The 24,804-nt window shown below is 36.7% G+C and overlaps 2 protein-coding genes across 6 annotated transcripts in view; one reads left to right on the top strand and one right to left on the bottom strand.

Moving 5' to 3' along the window:
* The window catches only part of LOC105195973, a 30,528-nt gene extending 24,985 nt beyond the window's left edge, over positions 1 to 5,543 (bottom strand). For 2 of the 3 annotated variants that reach the window (XM_011161654.3, XM_011161655.3), the window contains exon 1: positions 5,400 to 5,541. The gene's annotated coding sequence lies outside the window, so the exon portion shown is untranslated. Of the gene's footprint in view, positions 1 to 5,399 lie in introns of all 3 variants that reach the window. The other variant, XM_026133436.2, reaches the window with a different exon arrangement.
* Positions 1 to 24,804, top strand: part of LOC105195972 (paired mesoderm homeobox protein 1) — a 71,262-nt gene that overhangs the window by 32,016 nt on the left and 14,442 nt on the right. The window contains exon 2 of one of the 3 annotated variants that reach the window (XM_011161648.3): positions 21,863 to 22,331. The exons of the other annotated variants lie outside the window; for them this stretch is intronic. The gene's annotated coding sequence lies outside the window, so the exon portion shown is untranslated. The remainder of the gene's footprint in view (positions 1 to 21,862; positions 22,332 to 24,804) is intronic. 3 annotated transcript variants of the gene reach the window in all.

Here is a 24,804-nt window from a genome sequence, read left to right as displayed (position 1 = left end):
CTCTCTCTCTCTCTCTCTCTTTCTCTCTCATTCTCCAGAACATCCTGACAGGAAAGGGGGAGGACAGCTGAGAGAGACTCGTGCGTTACCCGATTTCTTTTCAGGACCGCGCAAACAATCACGCGCGATCTTACATATGCAAACACGCCCGCCGAATGTCGCTTAACAAATAGTGTCTCCGTCGGCTCACACGGAGATTTGAAGTACCTATTTGAGGTGCCTCGGAGACATATTACCTTTCTCCCTCTTTCGACGATTTATTTGGTTACTTCAAAAGTGTCTTTCTAAAGCTACAGATTTTTCTCATCGCCTTGATTTTCATTATCAAGATAAAATTGCTGATACAATCTTGATTCTACGAATATCTTTTGCAAATTAATGTATCATAATATTGCAAAATGCATAATGTTACACTTTTGATATTTATCTTTGAATTAGAGATTTTGGAGTAATTTAACGTATAAAACAGAACGAAATTTAATTTACCATTGTTCCTCAATAATAAAAAATGATTCGATTTATACATAGAAAAAAATCGTTATTAAATCATCATATTCTCATCTCTCAAGCAAGAATATAAAATTTTATCAAAAAGAATTGATCTTAAACAGACATAATTCGCTTACACAAAAAAATTTTTTACATGAAATATTTTATTCCTTCATGTAAACAAGTTATGTCTGTTTAAGATTAAATCAAATTCTTTCAAGAAGATTTTATAATCTTGCTCATTGACAATACGATTGTTGATTTGATACTTAATTTATAATTTTTTTCTGTGTATGTACACGCAATATATGATGTGATATGAAAAAGCACTCCAAGTCGTTCTGCCATCTGTATCGAGAGATATCTGATAGGGACTATTTGTAAAATATATTTTCGAACATCAAATACTGCATCCGATAAAAAAAAAAAACAAGAAAAAAATGTTTACCATAATGCATATCATATAAGAAGCGAAAATAAATGCATGCAGTGCACCTTTAGTGATAAAGAATATAAATACGAGTACATGTCTCTTATCCGTATCATCTGCTTCGATATCTCACAATAGCCATTTGTGAAGTAGCCCTCAAACATCAAGATTGAAAGTGCAAAGAACACAGATGTCACTTTTAAACCCTTGAAAATTGAACACGAAGGTTCCCGAGCCTTTAAAAGGAGTTTGTCTGTCTAAGACTTATCGAGAAGCTGATAAGGAATTCCCTTAACTCTTCCCGAAAAAGGACCCGGTATCAATTCAACGTCATCCTCAGTGTATAAGAAAGAAGAATAACGGCCATCGGCGTTTCAAACACGCGGGAGAAACTCCAAATTCCTACCGGAGAAGATTCTCGGGACCCGCTAAGAGAAGCGGGGAGGTGGAGGCAGGTGGAGGTCTCGTACCTGATTCTCTTTCACGTTATCACGAACACACGGACGTACGTGCACGTACGCGAACGTCTCGATGTGTAGGTCCGCGAGCGGTTCCGAAAATACTCTATTCACCACATCGCCCCCTTTCTTCTGGGCCTCCCCCTCCCCACTTTGATTCCACGCACACACATACGTGTACTCTCTTTCTCTCTCTCTCTCTCGCTTTCTTCCTCTCTCCTTGACTAAGCCTCAAGACTCGGTTCTGATTTATATTGGATTGACCCCAGGCGCACCTTTTGCTAGCGCCATTTTCTCGAAATGTTCCCCGTGAAGGGGGAGGGTGGTTTTTGGGGACCCAACCGACGACAATCAAAGCCGCATTCACTCGCTAGAGGCTACTGCTCGCACCGCTCAGCGACAGTGAGAGATTAGGGGAGCGGAGTTTGGCAACGCGAAAAGGACGGAGACGCGCGTCTAGAGAGAAAACATGTCGTGCGACAGAGGAGAGAGAGAAGACGGGCCTTGGGCCCGCGCGTTATTTAGAGCACACCTGTCCCCCCGGTGATCGCGCGTGTTCCCATGTCGCGCGCCTCCCCACTATCCGAGTCTGATCTACGCGCGTTCCCCGTGAAGGTGGAACTTCCCCACTTCCCCACGAGTGTTAGCAGGCTTTTCCGATCCACGAGGATGCGTAATTTTGGGGGTTTCAAATTTCTATGCTGTTTCTAAAGAAAATAATTCCTTCCCCGAAGCATCGCAGAACGTGATTGATAGTATCAATCTTAAAATTCGATTTAAAAAGTTAAAAGATGAAGAGCAACGTGAAATGTAAATTATCTTTCTTTAGATTTTTCGAGCATCGAGCCTGCCGTTTTTTTTTTTATTTGTAAAATATAAACAGTAATCCACCGCATTCTAATCTATTTACATTAATACATGGAAGTTCATACTTTATTTGTTTTAAAACACAAATTCAATGATATTCCGATGATTAATTTGTTATATCGGAATCCTCATTTAGGCGTACATAACTCACCAAAGTGTCTTCTCTCGCGAGATTATAAATCATTTTGATATACCTTGAATTATTCAGACTTGAATTCATGGTCCATTATGTATTCTGCTCACTGTATTCCATTATGAACGTCGATCTCGGATATGCCGTGATATACCGGCCGGGAGGAGCCAAAGTGGAATTTAATTTTCAAGATACGATCCACTCGAGGATGCGAGAGTGCGCATGAGGAAGGCGGCTGGCCGACCCATCAAACAAGAAGAATGACCCATGGCCGAAAAGAGAACAAATGCGGAGGTCGATCGGGAATAAACTGGAAACTCGCGAATCGCGAGTGTGTGACGTCGCTCATGCACATACACCCGTAACCTTCAGAAGACTTTGGCGAGATATTCAAGACGAGACTCGAAAATAAGGTAGGAACAATGACGGGGGAAACGAGTCCTGGCAACGGCATCCGAGGGGCATTTAAATGGCGAAACGCCAAATCCAAGAAAGAGAGAGAGAGAGAGAGAGAGAGAAAAGAAGGGCTCCACGAGGTGGACCTACCGGGGTCCTCGGCGCAGGAAAGTTTGTATAGGACCCACGAGACTGGGGCCCCCTTTTCTCAGCCGCCACCATCTCTCCTTCTTCTGCCCTTCCCTTCTTCGCCTTCGTCGTCTTGCGAAATCTCCCCACCTCGCCGGCAGATGTACGTGCGAGGCGCACGCGTGCTTGCCCTTTTCTCCCTTTGAATCCCGTGGGCCCGCGTGTCGCTCGGATCAAAAAGGACTGTCTTACAATTAGACGAGGTTCTAACATCGCTCTCGAGGACGCACTTGTCCTTTGTTCGACCGGTCGACCGGCGAGGAAGCCCGCTCTTACTTTCCGGACACTCCTCAACGACTCACCGATCTCACCCCTCTAGGAACCCTCCTCTCTCCCTCCCTCCCTCCCTCTCCCTTTCCCTCCGTTACCGCGATTTCGTTCGCGAGGCCGACCACGTTTTCGCATGGTGTCCACGATTTTGCCGTGAATAAGAACGACCGTAAGCTCATGTCCGGCGGATCTCCATATTAACCCTCTCAGCTGAAGGGGGCTTATTATAATATGATAATATACGTAAGGATATAATATGAAATTATTCTGTCCGCAAAATTTTGCACTGACCGGCATGAATAGGAGGGAAGGTAATTTGTGCGCAAAAATTATAAAGAGTAAATTTGATACCTCGAATTAATTTCTTTATTAATACCGAAACGTTGTAATATAAATAATTTAGATGCAAATATATTGCTCGAAAGTAACAATTCCAAGTAAACAGTTTAATCAACTTAAATAAGCGGAGGTATCTTCTTTAAATATCTGCATGAGTTAATTAATCGTAATTGCTTTACTAATTTTTTTCTAATCAATGATTTTTATCGCAAAAATTCTGCGAAAGTTGCAAATTGATTCGAAAAATTTTATCAAGCTCTTTCTCTATGAATAATTTTTCTTTGAATAAATGTTTTCAGAAATCATATAATCTCTCTAACAATGTAATAAAACGCTTATTTAAATAAGATAGAGGTAGAATTTCTTTTTTTCTTTCTCGGAATTTAATAACGGGGTTGTATATCTTATTTTTTATATACGCATATGGTAGTCATGTACATATACATAAAGACGAGAATAAATCAGTCACGCCTTGGATAAATCATGCGAATTCCAATTGATAATAGTCATGTCAATGGGAAAATCAATATCGCTTTTAGCTCATTAATAATTTATTGCTTTGCTTCTCGAGAAACGAATCTCAATAACAGAAATATACGTCCGATCAGTGATCCGTGAAAATCCAAAAGAAAAGGAAGAGTGATTTACATAAAAGGGAATCCCTCGGTATTTCGCCTGGGAAAGTGGGAAACAATCGCGCACCGAGACGGATTAATGTGACAGATAAAAAGAAGGCATAGTCCGGAAAGGACTAGAGAGACTCCCGAAGGAAAGAGGGAGTGTGCGAAGAAAAAAGAAAAAAAAAGAAACGAGCGCACCCCTCTCAACCATGCATAATAGCAGCAATGTGCAAGCAGGCAGGCGCCATTGTTTCGCCGGTAACTTCCAGGTCTGACATGAGCAAGGCACAACCGTCGAGCAATTAAGTGATCGTTTACTCCCTCGAACAGAAGGGTCGTGAGATTTCTGGTGTAAACGTGGAATCGAGGTGCGATTTTCTGACATTATACGAAGCAGCTCGGACTTCGTCAAAGCCACGTTAAACGTCAAAATGCATCCTTTGAGTCTATTCGAAATTTTTTTGACAGTAATTAAAATGTAATTAAACGATCGTATACATGTGTGTCGATTTGAGAAATTAAGAGATAAACCATACATATAAGTTAGATTTAGAAAAGTAGCGTACATGTTAAACTTGATTTATTTAACATTTTTTGATAACGAGTTTATCGATTTATCACATTACAATATTGCTTGACGTTAAAATTAGAAAATTTTAATTAAAAATAAATTTTTTTTAACTATTTTTAAAATTACGTTGTACTTTAATAATTATAAAATAAATCCTCGATCAGAATAAAGATGCATAATTAATTTGTCGACAGAATTTTTATATTTAAGTTTTAATTCTCTGACATTTGTTAATTCAGAATTTTAGACATCTCAAAATGTTGTTTGAACTTTTGCTTATAAAATATTTGATAAATTTATCAATAAATGTTATTACAAACATGATATATTATTAATACTTGAAATTTAATAAAAATATAATGAAGCAATGACATTATCCATTAATTGTTTTAAGCTCTAAATTATTATTAATTAAAATATTCAATGATACTCAATGATACTCAAAAAATATTTTGCGGAGTAAAAAGAAGCGCGAAATTTTCAAATTCGTGTTCTCTTCGCATTCCATCGAGGATACGTTTCTTTCTCTCACTAATTCTGAGTATCACACTTCAACCTCTACGAAACCGGTCAGCACCCACGATCTCTCCCGCTACACGACGAAAAAGAAAAAGAATGAACGAGACAGGCTACTCACTGCGTCCTTGGCATTAGGAAGTTCAGCTAAACATCAAACACAGCAACCAAGAACGAATCACTTTTTCGAGAGCACGATGTCCCACATAACACGATTTTTCGATTGTCCACACTGTTCGAATCACGTTCGAGGTATCGTGAGGCACTAAGGTGTCCTCGAGGTAACGCAACGTGGCACTTCAACGGCCGCCTCTACACTGACGAGGTGGGGTGAAAACCGGGGCCTTATGTAGAAAGGGTCCGTAGGTGAACCCACAGAACAGGAGAGACCAGCTTACCGTCTCTGTTCCTCCTGCCGATTGAAGTTCCTCTCTGTTCTCCTCATACTCGATTCCCCTTCCATAAACCTGACTTGACCACGTCGACCACTCCAATCACCCCAGGTGAGCACTGTAGGTCCAATAATCGTGTTGGTGGGTGTCTCGATCTAATTGTATTTCGTGCCCTTTAGCTTCTTGTGAGATGAGTGACTATTGAACTAATAATACTGTGTGATACGAATTTTAGATCACAATCCAGACAAAATGATTCTTATAGATTTTTTTATCGCTGAAAATGAATCCGCTAATGAAATTGCTCTACTGCGTCACATTTTAGAGAAACTTGGACTTAAAAATATCAAAAAACGACATTTTTGGATACTTTTGAGTCAAAATAGCTCAAAAATGTGACACAATAGAATAGTTTCAATTACAGATTTGTTTTCAGCGATCTAGAATTTATACAACTCATGTACTGTATGATCCTCTTGCTTAATTACCTGCACAATTCGTCAATTATATAATATAAATCTATATAGTCTAAATTGTTAAATGTAATATAATAATGTCAAATATAAACAATCATTGTTTTACAAATAGAATGGCAGAAAAATAATGCAGTATTTATTCTCGTAAAATTCAATGATGGTACTAGATTTTATTCAAGCTTTTTATATATAAAATTTTTGATATATTGTTTAAATAATCATTGTTCAAACAAATATTTGACAATTTTTACTATACATCCATAATCGGCGGCTCCAGAAATTGTTATGTGCAAGTGAGTATTTAAATTGCGTAAGCAGATTATTTTTCCTTTTTTCTAACTATAATTATAAATTTTGATTTGCATAAAGCAGTTAATATGTGAATTTCATAGATTTTAGATTGTTTAAAGTGAATCTGTAAATAAAATTGCTCTTTCATGTCACATTTGTTAGCTATTTCAGCTCAAAAATACCATTTTTGGCAACTTTATGTACATCCAATTTTTTCAAATATGTGATGTTGATACAGCAATTTCGTTTGCACATTTGTTTTCAGTAACAAAAAATCTCTTGAGAATCACTTTGTCTACTTTGTATTCTTAAAAAAAGTTTGGATTTGTCACACAGTGTAATTTTGAACAAAATTTTTAAGAATCTCAAAATTCTTATATTTTGTAAATTTTCGTGGGAATTTTATTTTTAGGAAAGAATATTGCGGTAATATTTTTTAAAGAACATATTTGTCTTATCGATTAATAGAAAATATATTATTTATTAGATATCCTCAAAATTTCTGAGAGAATATATCAACAGAATAAAATTTCATTAAAACCATTAGCCACTCGTTTCTGTCGCACTAAAATACAATATTTGACTCAGATGACTACAAATAAGCAAAAGCCCGAAAGTCATCGGACCTCTAATATCACGGCCGTTGCTCCGAAAAGATACGAAAATCATACGGTAAGACGAATCCCGGGACGACACGAGGACTCCTCCTTTGTGAACTCCCGCGCTTGGCACGTGCCAAGGACACCCGTCGCTTCCTTTCTTCATCTTCCATTCCGAAGCTCCAATTACTCGGACAGATTCATTCTCGATGGCGATCTGGGTCCTTTTGTCCAGGACTCTTGACAGATCCATCACGATCCATTGAGGTCCGATGTGACAGCTGGTGGTTTTATTCCGACCGAAAATCGATGACATGCCGGTAAATTCTTTCGTCCTTCCTTTTCCGTCCTTTTCCGCAACATGTCTGAACTTTCGTCAAAAAAAATTGATACAAAAGTGATCGTTGATTTAATCTGTCAGATACAATAACATTCATATATTTTTGCACATCCGTTTCGCCATCGTTTTTTGTCATTCCATAAAAAATAATTTAAAGCTCACTCTGCCGAAACTACAACCATTGACAAAATTATTAGGCACCCTTGCTTTTTGATAACATTTATAAAAACAATGTTATTTATTTCCTTTATTTGAAAAAATTGTAAAATAAATAGGGTGCCTAATTTCGTCAATGGCTGTATCTTTCTAAAAAGTCGAATACAATTTTATTCCGGAATATAATAGAATATAATTAATTTTAAGTTACTCCAAGTAAATATTTAGTCATTCAAGATCTATATGCCGCTTCAGTTTTAATAATAATAAATATTTATTTCTTTTTGTTATTTTCTGCAACTGAGCAGCTGCGGCGGAGATATTCTCTTATCTATAAAAAAAAGATACACCTCGAGCTGACGGAACTTCGTATGTAGCAAGCTGCATACATCGAAGTTGCATCAGAATGTTCCTCAGATACCCGATCTGTTTATACAAGCAGGGTGAGCAAATATTATTCTTCCTCCAACCCAGTCGATCGATTCGAAACGTTTGAAACTTTGCAAAAGTATCGTGACGTGAAAAATGACACGGAACCGTAGGAAAACCGCATCGGATCATTTGGCGATTGATGCGGGACAGCTGTATTCTAAGACGCCAATAACCACATACCTGCACGCACAGGATATCATATATTTGTTGTATTATTATTATTTTTTTTTTTGTAATCGAGTTGCAAATGAATATTTATTTCATTCTGGATTAGTTTAATTATTTAAATTATTATAAGTATCACGTGTCAAATTTTTCCGGAGCCTAAGACAGATTTACAATTATAAAAATATCAAATTTTAATTATATACAATATATAATAGGATAAATATAAAGTTAAATATAAATATAATAGTTGTCTGCAATTGTTTATATATATATAACTATTTGTGAATCTTGTTAGTTTTGTAAAAATAAATAATTAAATATTAATTTTCTTTTATGAATAATATATACATATGCATACCTCGATTACCAGTATAATAACTACATCTCGTTGAATTTGAAGACGCAATAGCCATAAATGCGCTACGTACGTAGCGTGCATGTACAAAGCTGTACGCATACAGTGCGAGACGTAAATCAATGAGGGATCATGGTAGCTAATACGATCCTGCTATTCAGGAACGGGCCGCTGCTGCATTACGATGCGACCACAAGGCCCCGCATGTCGTTGAGGCGCGTAATTAGAAACGGTTTGCCGCATCAACGTTTATGAACACAAAGAACCCGTTCATCTAACACGCGATCGACTGTTACGCTCGTCTTTGACCAGAAGCTAAACCGCGACGTGGTAACAAAAGTCTCCTGCAGAAAAGCACGTAGTCTAAATCTTAATTATTTGCAGCTGAATTGAACAAAAATATGTATTTGTTTTAAAAGTAACTCAGTGAAAAATGATCTTTTCTAAAACTAATTTTTAATTTTAATTTTATATTTTTTAAAGAGCAAAAAATAATCTCATCTTTTTCTCTTTATACAACTTTTAACTTAACATGAAATTCACACTATTACAATTTATTGTATATGTTATTAATATAAAATTAAAAACAAAATTAATGAGATCATAGAGAAATAATTAAAAGATTATTCTTCGAAGTTTATCGAAGTTTTCATTCTGTGATTGAAATTATTTCTATTTTGAAACGACAATATTGCTGAATTTCTATTTGTGATTAAATTGATGTACCTAACTGATTGACAGCTTTGTTTAATATTTAGTAGTAATAAAAAGATTACAGACTTCTCCGCAAAAAAATTTTATTCTTTGTACAATGCGGAGGGTGGATCTTATTTGCGCGAAAATATTCTTCTTTTTCGGGATACAAAATGTTGAATCCCCAGTTTTTTTTCGCTTCTTCTACCTGATCTGCAAATTATAGCACGATTGTTCGGAAATCGCGCGACTGGAAGTAATTCGAGGGAAAAAAATCATTTCAAGAATAGAGAAGAGTCTGCGTAACATCTGCACGATGGTTTCTTTCCGTCTTCTCCTTCGCTAGTTTGCTACCCTTTGTTATTCTTGTCGACGGGTTGAGTTCGCCGATCTTGAGCCCTTCGTACAATTTCCCGTATTATCACAGGTAACATTTAAAACGCAACGATGCTGGTGATACTTTCATTCGAATTGCCAAATATAATAGTCGTAGTTGAAAACGTTCCAAATTTTCATTTAACTCATGAATCATAAGTTGTCCCTCCAACCAAGTTATAATATTCGTGGAATGTATCCTTATAGATAGATACTTAGAATTTATATTTATAGCAAAAATAAATTCTCCTAAAAAGTTGTTTTTTTAAAACAATACCTGCACGTTGCCATGAATTATCATTCATTAAATACGCACGCCGCGATCTCGCGTAAGTAATGCACCCTGCATCGTTCGAGGCAAGGACAGCTGCACTTGTGTTTTCATTGCAAACGATTGACATCGATCCGCTCAGAGTAAATAAGACCCACCTTCTGAATAATATTTTGCGATCAAGGCAGGTGCACGATGAAGGTCTTCCACGACGGCAGGTGACGGTGTGTTTTTGCTGCGGAATTTTAAAATTTTAATTGTATGAAAATCAATTTAACTGATCGCGCGCTCGAGTAGGCACTCTGTTACAGCTGCCGAGAAAGCATGCATGCTTCGTTATTTAATTAACGAGAGAACACATTAACATCTATATTTTTACATCTCAATATTTTAGTTAAACTTCTAGCAATTCTAAAAGTCTAGATTTCTAAATATTTTTTATTTTACTTGAAAAAAATTCAAATCTGACGAACAATTTGAATGAAAAAGCTTGTATCAAAAATTTTATTTATTAAATGCGTAACGTCCTTAACAAAGAAAAGGCTTCTAAAAAAATGGGCGGAAACAACATGTCATCAGGTAGTGAAAAGGTATAAAGACGATCGCTGGCAGCGGATGATGAACATGTCACTTTGACAACGAGGCATCGATAATCGTGGGGCACGACAGCATTTATTCGCACCCCAATGTAGCTCGCAAGATGCTTCATCCGGTTGCGGCTTTAATCGTTTATGGCCGCTTTACTTCTAAGTCGTTAAATTCGTTCATTCTTTTTTCGCCAAAACGCATAGACCGTGTGATTTTTCTCCCTCCGGCATCTCTCACATCCACGCGAGGAGAAAAGCGTGTGTTTAAAAAAATGATGTAAGAGCTATAACAGTCGCATTGGTGCATGTGTCGCATTTCTATCAGAGCTCATATTTTAACGAATAACACAAGAGGTATTCGAAAGATGCTCCAAAATAATGGATGTAATGATTTAGTGGTTGGATTTAGTGGTTGGTGCGATATTGTGAATATTTCTAATGCCGCGTCGTTGTATAATAAAAGTGTTGCTATTAAACACTCAACATTTATGCGTACGATGCACATAATATATAGTACACAATTTAACAGGTACACATAACGCACAAACATTTGATAGATTCGATTGAATCTTATTAAATAATAATAAAATTTAATCTAATAATTAGATAAATCATTTCAATTTAGATATATATTAATATCAGCATGTAGAATGTGGTTTGTACAATACAATTTCCTCCGATAATAGAATATTCTATATAACTTCCGGAAATTGCATTATAACGCCTATTATAGTAGATGAATTTTTTTTTACCGGATACACGGTGGGAGGAGCGGGAGAGAGGGCTGGGACACACAGGGTGACTGTACACGCGACCACCCGTCGACCGAAATTGCATATTCATGCGCGTATATACGATTCCTGTTCCTTTTATTTCGGAAATAATACAATGACAGAGAGAGAGAGAGAGAGAGAGAGAGAGAGAGAGAGAGAGAGAGAGCATTTCCGTAAATCCTTGACAGGTGTTGGTCCTGATTCATACCCCGCTGCCACTGTATTAACCGCATTAATTGGCCAAGGGTGCCCCAGGCCAATACCGGCCGGTCGCAATCTAAACGAACTATCGCCTAAAATTCACTGACAACTACAAATTAAAGATCACGGCGGTCTACTCGAATAAAGATTTAATCTCTGCTTTAATTATTAGAGAATTATACTATCGAAAAAAATCAAGAGGCAACTTCTTTCTTCAGTTTTCTTGATTCAAGACACTTGACTCAAGTTAAATTAGATTAGGTTAATTAAAGTTTTCTGCTTGACCATAAATTAAAATAGTAAATTTGGAAAAATTTATTATTATTATTTATTTTTTTACAAATAATTGATTTAATATAAAAATTGCATCAAGAAGAGTTAACTTCATACCTTCAAAAATAAAACCATATTACGGAGTTGTGTGTTCATTTATTTAGATTACATAATTAATTGAAAAATTCATGTGACTAGATTATAAGTTTGTTTATATTTATCACAGTTCACACTCGACTGTTTATTTATTTATCGCAATAATCTTACACGTGTTGCGAAAAACTGTTCCTTTGAGCGTTAATTTCATCAACTTAACGGCAATAAAGTATAACTGACAAATTAGGGAACTTTGGGCGAATCACGGATCGGGTGCGATCGATAGATTAGAATAGATACGAGCGCTGTCTGAATTTCCTTATCGAACCCCCATCATGCTTAGCGTGACCACATTGTGTGCCCATTCAATTGCCGCAACGTGTCGGGCGACGTGCGGAACGGCTTACTTTTGGAAAATACTTAACATAAACAGTGATGTATTTTAACGTATCTAGTAGCCTTCTTTTTATTCCCGTCCCGAAATATAAACACCGTAGAGCCTTCCCTCTTCTTTATCCCCTCAAGAGATTTTTCATTGCGCGCTCCCGACGAATAGAGGATCATCCGACGACTGTGATTGCGAACTCTAATTTGGGTTAAGAGCCTCCTGAAAAAAGTCTCATCGGTAACCCTTCTGCCCGTGGCAGATTGATCCCTTAATAAGAAACACGGATCTATTCGTCAACAGGTTCTGTGGCACGTCGAGATTTGTGCATCAATCATGCATACTCTTTCCGACCATAATAAAATGGGTGAATAATGATCGACGATAGTTTCGTCATCTCTTTTAATGGGGTTGCGCCTTATTATGTTACTGACAACTGAAATATATTTCATATTCAATTCTCAACCTTCTACAGTTTGTCCAAATATTTTTCTTCGATTTGCATGAAATTGGCAATAAGAAAATACGTAAAAAAAAAAAATAGCGAGATAGATACTCAAAGATGAATATTAAAACAATACAGTCGTACATTTTTGTCGCGAAATAAGAATTATTACATTATTTACTTGTTATTTACGTGCAGAGAGAGAACGATCTGAAAATAATTTTCTCAGACTATGAAAATAATTGTGCAGGACGCTCAACAATGATGACAAATATTGCAAAAAGTTTTGACATCCAGTCTAAGCACAATTATTTTGAGGATCCAATAAGATTATTTTGAGATTTGTAGCTAGCTAAATTTTTGAGATATTTCAGCAAAACGATTCTTCGTGGATGTGTATACGAATAACGCAATTTACAAGAATGCCACGTTTCATTATACACTGTCATAGATTTCCAACAGTAAATGTAATGTTACACGGTCATTAGCCGTAACAGCGTCTCGCAACGTCGAGAAACTCGCTTCTCATCTCCATTCTTCGTCGTCTAGACACTCGAGTGGGGAACCAGGGAAGAGAAGACGTGTCTCCTCTCCGCGGCCCCTCCGTTGTCCGCAAAGCCTAATTTCGGAAAAGGGTTCCGCCATCGTCTAAACAGGGCCCGAAACGGTTTTGTGCCGCTGCCGCAAGGGAGAGAAAAAGAAAGCGAGAATGAATCTGAAGAGGAAAGAGCATCATTCGCATGGGGCTTGTTTTCAAATACTGTCCTGGCCTTAGAGATACCATCGACCCCTTCGCACGAGCTTTTCACGTTCCTCGGAAGTCCGAAGGGCCCGTGGACCAAGCTCGAGGGCATAAAGGGGTCATCTCCCTTCCCCCAAAGTCGATTCGAAGGACTAATTTTCTATAACGATTCGCGCGCAGAGATGCGATCGTCCTCTGATGTACAAATATATTTTCGCACCACGCATGACTAGGCAAGAATGAACGTTAGTTTGCCGTTCAGCTTCACCTCCAATGAAACCTCCCTCTTAAACTTGCAGGTAGCAAACCTTTGTGACATTAGCGACAGGATGCGTAACATAGAAACATGTGTGAGAAATCGGTTTGACCACTTGGGGAATAGCAATGAGATCCGTCCGTGCGATAATCTATAATAAAGGTGTGCGAGTTTGATTTGTGTGTTTGATATCGGTAACTACTTATTAATACTAACGTATTTTAATCATTTATATCGTCGCAAAATTGTACAACTTGATTTATAAAAGAAAGCTTTACATTGAATATGAAATTAATTAAAAATATTTTACTTGGAACTTTTAAGCTTCAGAGAGCTTAATCTCTCGTGCAAACTCTACTTTTTAAATCTACTGTCTTCACAGATAATTAAAAAATAATATCCTGTCATTTGCTTACACCGCTATTATAAATAGTGCATTCCAATCTATTTTTTGCCGAAAAGTCGACAATCTTATCATATATCCGTACTATTCTTTATCCTCAATTCATGTAGCGCTGCATATTTGATGTAATTTAAAAAAGTTATTCATCGTAAGAAATGAAATGATTTAATATATGCGCGGTGACATTGATTCTTTTTCGAGACTAGATTTTGTTTTTACGATTAAGAATAATGTCACGTCTGTTCCGTCTGCTTTTGCGATCTGTCTCTCTCTCTCTTTCTTTTTCTTTCTTTTTTTTCCGTAACGCGGTTCTCTCTTCCATGGCGGCATGAATATTGAAGGAGACGGATAGCGACGCTGCCTCTCATGGGAGTACGGTTGTACGCTACGCGTATGAGGATCCAGCTTCCGTTACGAAAATAAAGTACGAGTCGGACGAGAGCGACGGAGCGTGCGAGTTGACGGGACCGCACGACCAGAGAAAGAGAGAGAGAGAGAGGAAACGTTTGATTATGCTATTAATAAAAGCAGCCGGGATCTACCATTTAATCCTTAAATATTCACGTTGACTTACGGAATATTTTCATCGGATGTTAAAATAACGTCAATAAAATTCTATTCATTTTCTTTATAATCGACGAAAGCTAGTATACTTTGTCACGAAACGAAGAATCTTAATAAAATCGTGCAAGGATAGTTTCAAGATAGTTTATTAGGTGAGGTATCATTAAAAAAAAATATTGCATTTAATATTTATATAATTTCTTAAGTAAAAAATGAAACGATTAATGCTTTAACATATAGTAATCTGCAGACTGTCCCACTTTTGTTCCCCCTTTTTTTTTACATAATATGCTTATCATTTTTTATCTTAAATGTAAAATTCAAATGTTTATTTTTGCCTTGAGGTACACGCAAGTTTTACGAATTCTATTCTGAGAGGAAACTTTGGCTTCGCTCTTATCTGTGGTCTCATATGTTCTATATCACGTCCCGCTATTTAGGTTTAATTCAATGTGACGTTTATTTCCTGGGCTCCCGATATTTATGCTATTTGCCATCTGGGAAATCGTGAGAATTGTACGTGAGATTCGAGGATACTGTCATTTTCTGCGCAGAAAGAATTTATTTTTCAGGATTATCTCGCTCGAAAGAATACAACGGATATTATTCGCGAAACCCGATTGTTGGTCCCACTCTTGAGCTATGACGTCCTTAATCGTTCGAAAACTAAAAACTGTTTTTGACAAGTGGGTTTTTGATAAGTGGGAAAATTTGAAAATTTGTACGCACTACTTCTTTTTAGTGGAACAGCCAAAGATATTAACTACTGACAGTGAATGAAGACTTTATTCAAATGCTTTCTGAACATTAAAATATTGACACATATTTTAAATTTGAATTTAAAAGCTTTGAATTTAAAATGCACTTTTTATTTAAAGAATTTTATAAATACGCACAATATTAAATATAGTATTTTTTAATGATAACCTTACCTAAAAAATTAACCAGCCTTGCACGATTAAGTCTTTATTTCTTGGCGAAGAATGCTAACTCTCGTCGATTACGAACGAAATGAATGAAATGCGCACGAATGGAATAGTTCTCTCGAACTATTTAAAATGCCAAATATCTCTGATCATCGCGGTAGCGTCTAAATTAAGAATCAAGATTTTAATTAAGGAATAACAATTTGCAAATTCATGCAGCACAAAACACGCAGAAAAAACTAACTGGTGCGAAAGAAGATCGATGACGGCACGTGTGCGAAAATTCCATTTAAAATGATAGTACTCTCGAGATTGGAGAGGAAATTGAAGGAGACACTGATAAAACCGCCCCCTCATCGTCCCGTCGCATCATTCCCTCGCAACGGCAGCCAAGGGTGGCCCTCGGCGGAAGGACGACAGGATGACGGGAGGAAGTGTGTGAAAGGGAGCAGGTCCCAGAACGGTCCAGTATCGCCACGGGAGGTCCGCCGTATTGGGCCCGATAACGAGCATGCATTCTCGAATCAAGTCCCGCATTGTCATCCCGTATTCATCGTGTATCATAATACGATACATCGGCGTGCATTCATCGCCAGTGTATCGCATTATTCCCGCCGTATTATGCCGCTGTGCGAATCCGCCGCACGATCCTGCCTACGTTTATCCTTTCTTCCTGCCTATATCTTCCTCCCCTGCCCTTCTCTTTTTTGCCATCCGCGCCTCTTTCGCTCGAGTAAATGAAAGCATCTGGACTTGGTACAGAGTGTGCTCTGGGGGAAAACAGGACCGAGTCGTAATTGGAACGATAGCTGAAAGAAGTTGTATATATACAGCTAACCACTGAGATAGCTGAAACAAAAGCGCTGCTTTTAAAAAGGATGCACTTGAAGTTTCTATGTGATCTTGCAGAACGCCTGGAGAATGCAGCCTCATTAAAAGTTAACGCGCCGGTAGTTGCCTTTACTAAAATTACCAGAGCTTTTGTGCTGTATGCAAACAATCTTATAATCGATTCGCACATTTTATATATATATATATATATATATAAACCAATTCTTTTAACCATATTTGTGTGATAATACTTAAAGAAAAATAATAATTTATTTTATAATAACAAGAAGCTGATAATAATGAAATAATGGAAAAAAATCATGTAATCTATAATACATTTTTTTACATTTTTTATTATTATTATCTTTATAGACAGATTTTTGAGATTCTTGAACATTTTAACAGAGAGATAATATTTTTTTTCTTGCGGGATATTGTCTGACATACATATGTCGTACATTTTGATACATGACAAAAATATTGCTGCGTAATCTAGGGTTTTCCTATTAAGGGGAAAAAGGGTTTCCGTGTAAAGGTCTGATCCATATTGCCAGCATGCGGGATCGAGAAATTTTTTGCGTAGATCGGAAAAGAAGTTCATTAGTCACCGGACAGTTATTTGTTACGTTGGATGATCGAGAATGCGCGGCTCCATTGTGGAGCGCCGATCGCGAATCGGGGTGCACCCTACGGGTCTCCGTAAAGTGAATCGCGACGAGTGATCGATATATTAAGGGCAATGAACGAGCAACATTTCTTCGAGTCGCCATATGGCAAAACTTAATAAAGACCACCAGCAACTGTCAGTTCCGGTATTGCCGAGCTATATTGATGTTTTATTACAAAAAAAAAAAAAAAAAAAAAAATGCTTTCGGGACAAGTCTATCAACTTTTCCCTGAACAAGCAATACTATTACGTGATGCAGGAGTTGTCTACGAGTATCTTTCGACCAATTTGAAATAAAATTTTTCCAAGAGAAATGTCGAGAGAGATTATGAAGGGTCGTCAATTTGCTGCATCGAGCCTACTTTTAATTTGAATAACTTAATATTTTTACACGTCGTAAATATTCCTGTGGATAACGGTTCTTTGTTATATTTCTTCCAAAGGAAATATATATGTAATTTTCTGCAAACGGACACTTAATGAATGTTAATTCTATACATGTACATTTTAAAACATATTGAAGCAAATTAGCGGTTTGTCATCTCGATTAACGGAAAAAGTTAACGTGGGGGGGAAGGGTCGATTTTCCTGGTACATTTATATGCGCTGACCACTGTTTTTACTGCACATTTGCCGAAAAACGCCGCATGCCGGCCGCGCGTATGTCGTCGCGCGCCGTTAATATTCCGCCGGTGCACGTTAAAAAAATGACGCCGGTGGGAGAAGCGTGGACGATAAGGTGGCCCGTAATTAGCTCCTCGACATTACCGTGGCCAATGTCCACCTCCTCCCGTACGATTCGAAGGGGTCCGGGACCGCCGAATGTGCCGCCGCGCGTTTATTCCGCTCGCATTATGCACGCGTATGCACGCCCCCTCCCTTTGTGCCGAGGTGGTCACAACCCTTTTGACATATATTACGTGGACTACGCAACACTACGCGGAATACCATGAATGCGTAATTTACTTTTAACCGCTGACCGTGTGGGACCCACCGTCGCCGCCCCCTACGATCAAGGGGGGGTCGGTGCGTGGTGGTCGACGGGTATAACGGAGTTCACGCTCTGTTAAATCGAAAGGGAAGTGCTACGTACCCCCGTGTGTACTTACCCGAATGTACGGCCACGAAATTGCGCCACGTGTTGTAATTTTTCTAGAGACCCTCTCTCAATGATACTATCATTGTACTTCGCGGTACAAAAATTTGCTGTTGATACTATCTGGCTTGACGCTTTAGAAACACTGGATAATTCTTATCGCGATGCATGCGTTTATTGATGATAAATTAGTACGGATAAAGAGCAAAAATAAATCTCTTTTTTCTTTGCGTCTTATCTTTTTTTTTTCAAATGTGCTTTGTCATAAATTAAAGACTTTTCTATTATTTCCCAAATTTAACAATTTTCGTGAAAATTATAATAAATTCTGAAACTGATAACAATAGAAATAGATTTGGTATTTTTCTATAGTCGTTGAGTACAGATCTTATATATTTTATTTAATACTAGTATATAGTACATAAAGTAGTATATAAAAATTGTGTATAATGATTATATCATTATCTAACAATTTGTAGGATTTCTCTCAATAATATTAATTTTTAACATTGGCAACACATTTGTCAATTTTTATGGGTAAATTTGCTGGCAAAAAGCACGTGACGACAGAATTTTTATTAGGCATAGGACGATACAAAATTACTCTCGTTCTGTCATCTCGTATGTATGCGAAAGAAACGAAATGCTGAAGAGAAGAAAGTTTGAAGCGGCAGTTGCGCACCTCTCCGGGCGAGACGCCGCTTGCTTCACCACTAATTGGCGGGAATGACGTATGAGCTTTCTAATTGACCGAACGAGGGGTGGACCGTAAGATAGAACCTCATTTTTCATTCTGCACTGAAGAGATTTTTCAGCTTTCCTCGCTTTTTCTTCTCAAGAAAAACAGTAACTGGAACGTTAGCCGTGTATTAGCCTTATCCTCGATTTTGTTGTGGTTCTTCTGCAAAAGTCTCCAATTTCTTTACTTTAAAACTAAGAAATTAGTTTTTAAAAAAAAGATTTCTTCACTTTTTATTACACATTAATGAAAAACCCTACAATTTCCTGCTAATTTCGAAGAATTTTCATCATTAAATCTCAATATATGTTATGTTAGAAATATTATTTTTATTACATTAATTTTCTTATTTTTAATAAAATTAAAAAAATTATTAATATTTTTTATCAAGCGCACGTACAAATTCACGATTTGAATTTTTATGCCTAATGCTTCTTCGCAAGGTGTTGGGGGGAGGAAGGGGGAAGCAGCCGCGCGTCCGGTTTTTTCTTAATTTATGGTTCAAGTATTATTTTCGATTTCTTTGAACGAGAACTTGCGATCGCAATGAGATCCACACGGGATCCTTTGGGTGTTTTAATTCGATGGCGTCACGGTGGTGCATGGCCGCATTTGCGGTTGACCTCTCGTTTACTTCAAGAACCGGTGCTCGTCCTCGACCGTGATCGTCTATAATAATCCTTATAGAATCCTTACCATCCTCGCCCTTCCCCATCGTCAGATTTAGAGCGACTCAAATTGCTTCATTTATACAGGCGTAATACGAAAGCAATCTTGTTTGAGAAAAAATTTTGACACTTTTTTCTTATTTTTATATGAATTAATAAATAATGCAAAGCACTCATCATTTGATATATAAAATTGATCGAAAAATTGCACTTTTTTTATTTTTCTTCCTTTTTTTATATATTGTAACTATATTTTATTTCAAATATAAAGATGATAATTTTGGGGAAGTAAATAAAGTAAATGACATATCAAAATTTTTAATATGTCATTTACTTTATTTAGCAATCTACATATAAAAAAAATAGATATTAAAACTATTTTTATGTTAATTAAATTTTATATTAATTAAGTTTTACATCAAACAGATTTGCGTTTTCGCTTATTTGCAGTGAGAGTCTTACTGCAACTGTAACGACGAACTGACCGTTAGTGATCTGCCGAAATTATCGTCAACGCTCTCAGGCCCCCTTGTCCCTTTGATCGTCCTTAACGTGATGGCTTCACGGTGGTCGCGCAATGGTCACCGTGGCTTTCCATGCTGAATTCGTCGTTCTTCGTCGAAATTTAAGGCGTCACGGTGCATTTACGCGTCGACATTCCCCTCGCGGGCTCGCGAGGAAAGATAAATTCGAAAAAAGACATGCGACAATAAGTCAGTCTGGAGCCTCTATCGATTTGCAACGATTTTTCCCAGCGTCAACGTCATGTTTGATCGCAGCCAGGAGAATACGCCGAGTTATAAAAAGTAATTTACAAAACATTCAAAACTTTTGATTGAGGTATTCAGTGTGATTTATTAAAATAATCCATTCGTTAAGGGTTCGTTAAAGAATGGATTTATGCTGAACTTGGTATAGATCGAACAAAAATCGTCGATATTGAACTTGCTTGCAACTTCCAGAATTACTTGCAGCTCGCGAGCAAAGGCCTGTATCGTAATATGCACCCGGTGCATCGCTATGTAACAGCAGACGCTCCGTATCGTAATAAAACGCGACAGACTTTACGCGTTACTGACGGATGGCGCAAGGTGGTTACCGTAAGTAGCCGATGAAATCGAAGTAACCAACCGGAGGATATGGAAATGTTATGGAAAATAACCTAAACGGCATTTCCACGTGCGCGTCGTGCTCTCGCACATGTGCAGGCGACTGCATCAGGCCCACGATCGTCGCGTCATGGTGGTGAAGAAAACCGCAGATGCGGTTTCACGCGACCCCTCCTCGCGTTACAGAACGTTGGACATTCACCAGGGCCCCGCGGGCAACACGGCCCCCGAGACCTCACGGGTTCTCGTCGCCTTGGCCTGCTCGAAACTCTCCCGAAATTGCGGTAATTGAAGAAATGAACGCAGCAGGCACGCTCTGCAAGGATGTCTGGGGGACATATCTCAAAACGTTATCAAAAATATAAAAATTTCATAGAATAGTCTAGTATTATGTTTGAGTATCTATACAGTTGGAAAAATTGTGTTAAACTTAACATAAATCACATGTCCCAAACGGTCCATTCAAAATTTTGTGTTAATTTAACATAATCTGGATGTGTTAAATGATAATATATAACATTAATACCGCGTTAATATTTTAACAAAAAAGAAATGTAATCTTGATCGTAATTTGAAGTTACTTGTGCGTACAATTAACATAATTTTTTGGATAAAATTAACAGAAGAATAGTAAAAAGGTATGACACACAGTTGATCCCACTCCTGTTATAGTGTAACATCAACACTCTTTTTTTGTAAATTTTAACAGCTACAAAATGTAAAATTATAAAAATGATTTAAAAAATAAGTTAAAGTAATGCAATTTGCACGTATTTATTAAATACGTAAAGTTTTTAAATTTCGATAACTTTTAGCTCGTATTGTATAGTCAAAATCCTTAAATCTTGCTGAGCGAAAAGGGACGTTAGTATAAAAATAGTTTATATAATAAAAAAAATTTTTCTTTGACGGCACGCGTATCATTGATCTGTTTTTCTGTTATTGTACGTTCTGTTATTGGAAAAGTAAGATTAACTTTGCTTGAAAGACGAGAAATTACGTTCAGAATTTGAAGGAAGTGGACATCCATTTCTAAAGGAATTTAAAATTGGATTTTTTCGTAGACAACATTGATAAATCCGGTGTGAAAATTGTGTACGTACAAAACTCGCAAACTTTAAGCCGAGTTAAAATAAATTTTGATCGCGATTTATTGGAGATAACAAATTTGCAGAATGGACCTCTATCAATTCTCCTCCTAATCCGTCCGCGAACATTGTGACAGATTTATGCATGCCCCCATATATTTATTCTCGCATGTGCGTCCTGACTCAGCGTGCGCCACTGAACGTTGAGATTTCGAGAGGATTTCGAGTTCCTTGGCGATCGAATAAGAAGTTCGAACAAGGAACGCGAGAGAAAGAGAAAGGAAGAAAGAGCGAGCGACCAACAAGAAAAGCGAAGCCGCGGGGAGAACAAAAGTACCGGACGGCGACAACGGCGACGGGCGTCATCGCGCGGAAACGACACGGCCCGCGAGAAAGCGCTTCAGGCCCGCCTAATAATTCTCCGCGGACGCGACGCGCGACGTGTACGTGTCACGGCGTCGCGACGCGCGCGTCCGTCTCGCTGCTACTGGAACGGCGAGAGCTCCGCGGGTTTATACCTCCTCCTCCTTTTTTCATCACGAGAAAACAAGACGATACCCCGAATGCCGAAACTGGGAGAGATCCCGCACGACCGGGAGGAGTCTCGAGAGGTTTCGCACTGTGAATGTCGGGAATCTCGAAGAAGATACGACGAGGTACGAGCCACGATCGTAAAGATGCACGCTTCACTGGTGACAATTTTTCTCAGAATTTTATATGAATCGGAACACTTTTCAGAAACACTGTGAAAGTCTGCATCTTCTCTTGGAATTTTTCATACATATGAATTTTGAATATTTGAAGAGATTCGTATAAAAAAGCTGAGACATTTTCTAAAAAGTTATAAAATTCTATAGAATTTTGAAAACTTTATATGAAAATTCTGAAAAATTACACGAAAAATTCTAAGAAAAGATGTAGATTTTCTCATTATTTCTGAAAAATGTTCCAATTTGCATAAAATTCTGAGAAAAATTTTCACTAGAGTTTTTCTTTCAAGCTTTTTCAAAGGCCTTTTCAGTATCTTTAGGTCGGATGTGAAAACGCACAGAGAGATTATTTTAACGTAAAGACATGTAGAAAACATGCAAAACGTTCAAAAGTACAAGGAATAATGTAGAAATAAACAAGAATGCTAAGATGAAAGTTGTGGACAGATTGTTGACTTGCTACTTTATTTTTGGAGCACATTTCTAAAAAAAAGAACAGCCTCGTAGAGATCGATTACTTTTAATTACGATTAGATACAAATAATCAATTATAACAATTATTTAATGTATCTTTATTATAGAGAGAAGTTTTGTGTTAGATATTACAGATTTAAATTCCCTCTACTCCTTTATAAACACACAATATTATTCCTAGAATAATATACGAATATTATTAAACTTAAAATAATATTACTATCAATATTCCAAGATTGTTATTCAATATTTTTTAATATTATGATAATATTTTTTGTTAATGTTATATGTCCGTTTTTACATAATGTTTATAGTACATATATTACTTCAATATCCGTGGAATATTATGAAAATGTTCTATGAATATTATTGGTCAAAAATTAATATAAATTGTTATGCATAAAATATATATTTATTCATAAACTTTATAATTATTGCATCCAAAAGTTATAATATTCCTAATAATTTAAAATATTGAAGTAAATAATATTATTTACTTCTTCATCTACTATTCATATAATCAGGAATCTACATGTAACCATTTTTATTAATATTTTAGGAATATTTAATATTAAATAATATTACGTGCTTAGCGATCAGATCTCAATCAGCAAAATCTCCGATATACAATAGCGATATTTATGAATACAAACTTCGAATTTATCAGAACACCTGTTCCGAGAAAATTAACGTAAAATGCTGTCTTCAACTTACTAAGATTATTTGCGCTTTCCGTGAAAAATAGATAATCGCAACTCTTAAACTGCTACCAATTACCGCAGAATTACGAGTCCGACGAATTTCGCGGCGGAAGTGCGAATAGCGCAATTGTTCTGACCGATGGTGACATTAAGTGTTCATTAAGTGTCGCGAAATCGACTCGTACGACGTCGCGGTTTATTATCACCGAAATAATTCCGCTCTAAACGAGTCTCAAAAGTGGCCGACGGACGTTTTATTGGACCGCGCAGCGAGAGTGACTCTGAGCTCGTAAAAGCCTCGTGTGAATAAAATTGTAGAATGATATAATTGTTTCGTGTGTAGCCACGCGTGACATTATTCCTATCTCTTAAAGTACACAGAATTTCGAAACCATATGTGTTCCGAAGAAAATAAATTCGAACGTGAATTAACAATGTTGACATTTAAAAAAAATGTCTGTACCTTCTTGCATTAATATTAAGTTTGCATAATTAATGCCTCAAATTATATTTTATTGTATAATACATATAAAATAAAATATACATTAAGATGTACAGGATATTTCTCAAGATATTAAGAAAATTATGAAAAAATTATAAATTATTTTAAAATAATAATTATGTTGCATTTGAAAGTAGTAGACAAAATTTGGTAATGATTTTCTATCTGAATAAAAAAATATTTCAATAAAAAATAGATAGATGCTCTAATAAGAATATAATTAATAATGAAATGATGAAATAAGAAATAATGAAAAAAATCTGAACTTTTTTATTTAAGTAAGTACTTTAAACATTCAAGATGATTTATGTAAAGTTTCATTACGATGCAGAGATCAGTTTTGTAAAATAAACAAAGTTTATTTATTTATTTATTTACAAAATAAGTGAACAGATAGTCACAGTGTAGTTTTGGATAAATCATCTTGAATATATACTAAAAGTACATAAAAAATTGAATTTTCTAATGTTATAAAAAATAACTTAATTCTTAATAACAATAGAGGAAATAAACTATAGTAACATATAAAAATATGTTACTAAATAAAAATCTTATTTACACAACTTTCACATATATATAGTTTATTTGAAGTGTTAATATTAACACATTTCCAAATGTTATTTGCAGAGATTGTATGCCCGATACATCCTTAAATTGCAGTTAAATTAAATTTCGCTACAATTTATCTGAATTGCAAAATTTCGTTACTTGTTCATTTCCGTGCGAAATCTAATAAAAATTT

This window comes from Solenopsis invicta, chromosome 12 (assembly GCF_016802725.1).
Source record: "Solenopsis invicta isolate M01_SB chromosome 12, UNIL_Sinv_3.0, whole genome shotgun sequence".
Lineage (NCBI taxonomy): Eukaryota > Metazoa > Arthropoda > Insecta > Hymenoptera > Formicidae > Solenopsis > Solenopsis invicta.
Note: the sequence above shows the minus strand (reverse complement) of the source record. Positions and strands in the feature narration are given on the sequence as shown.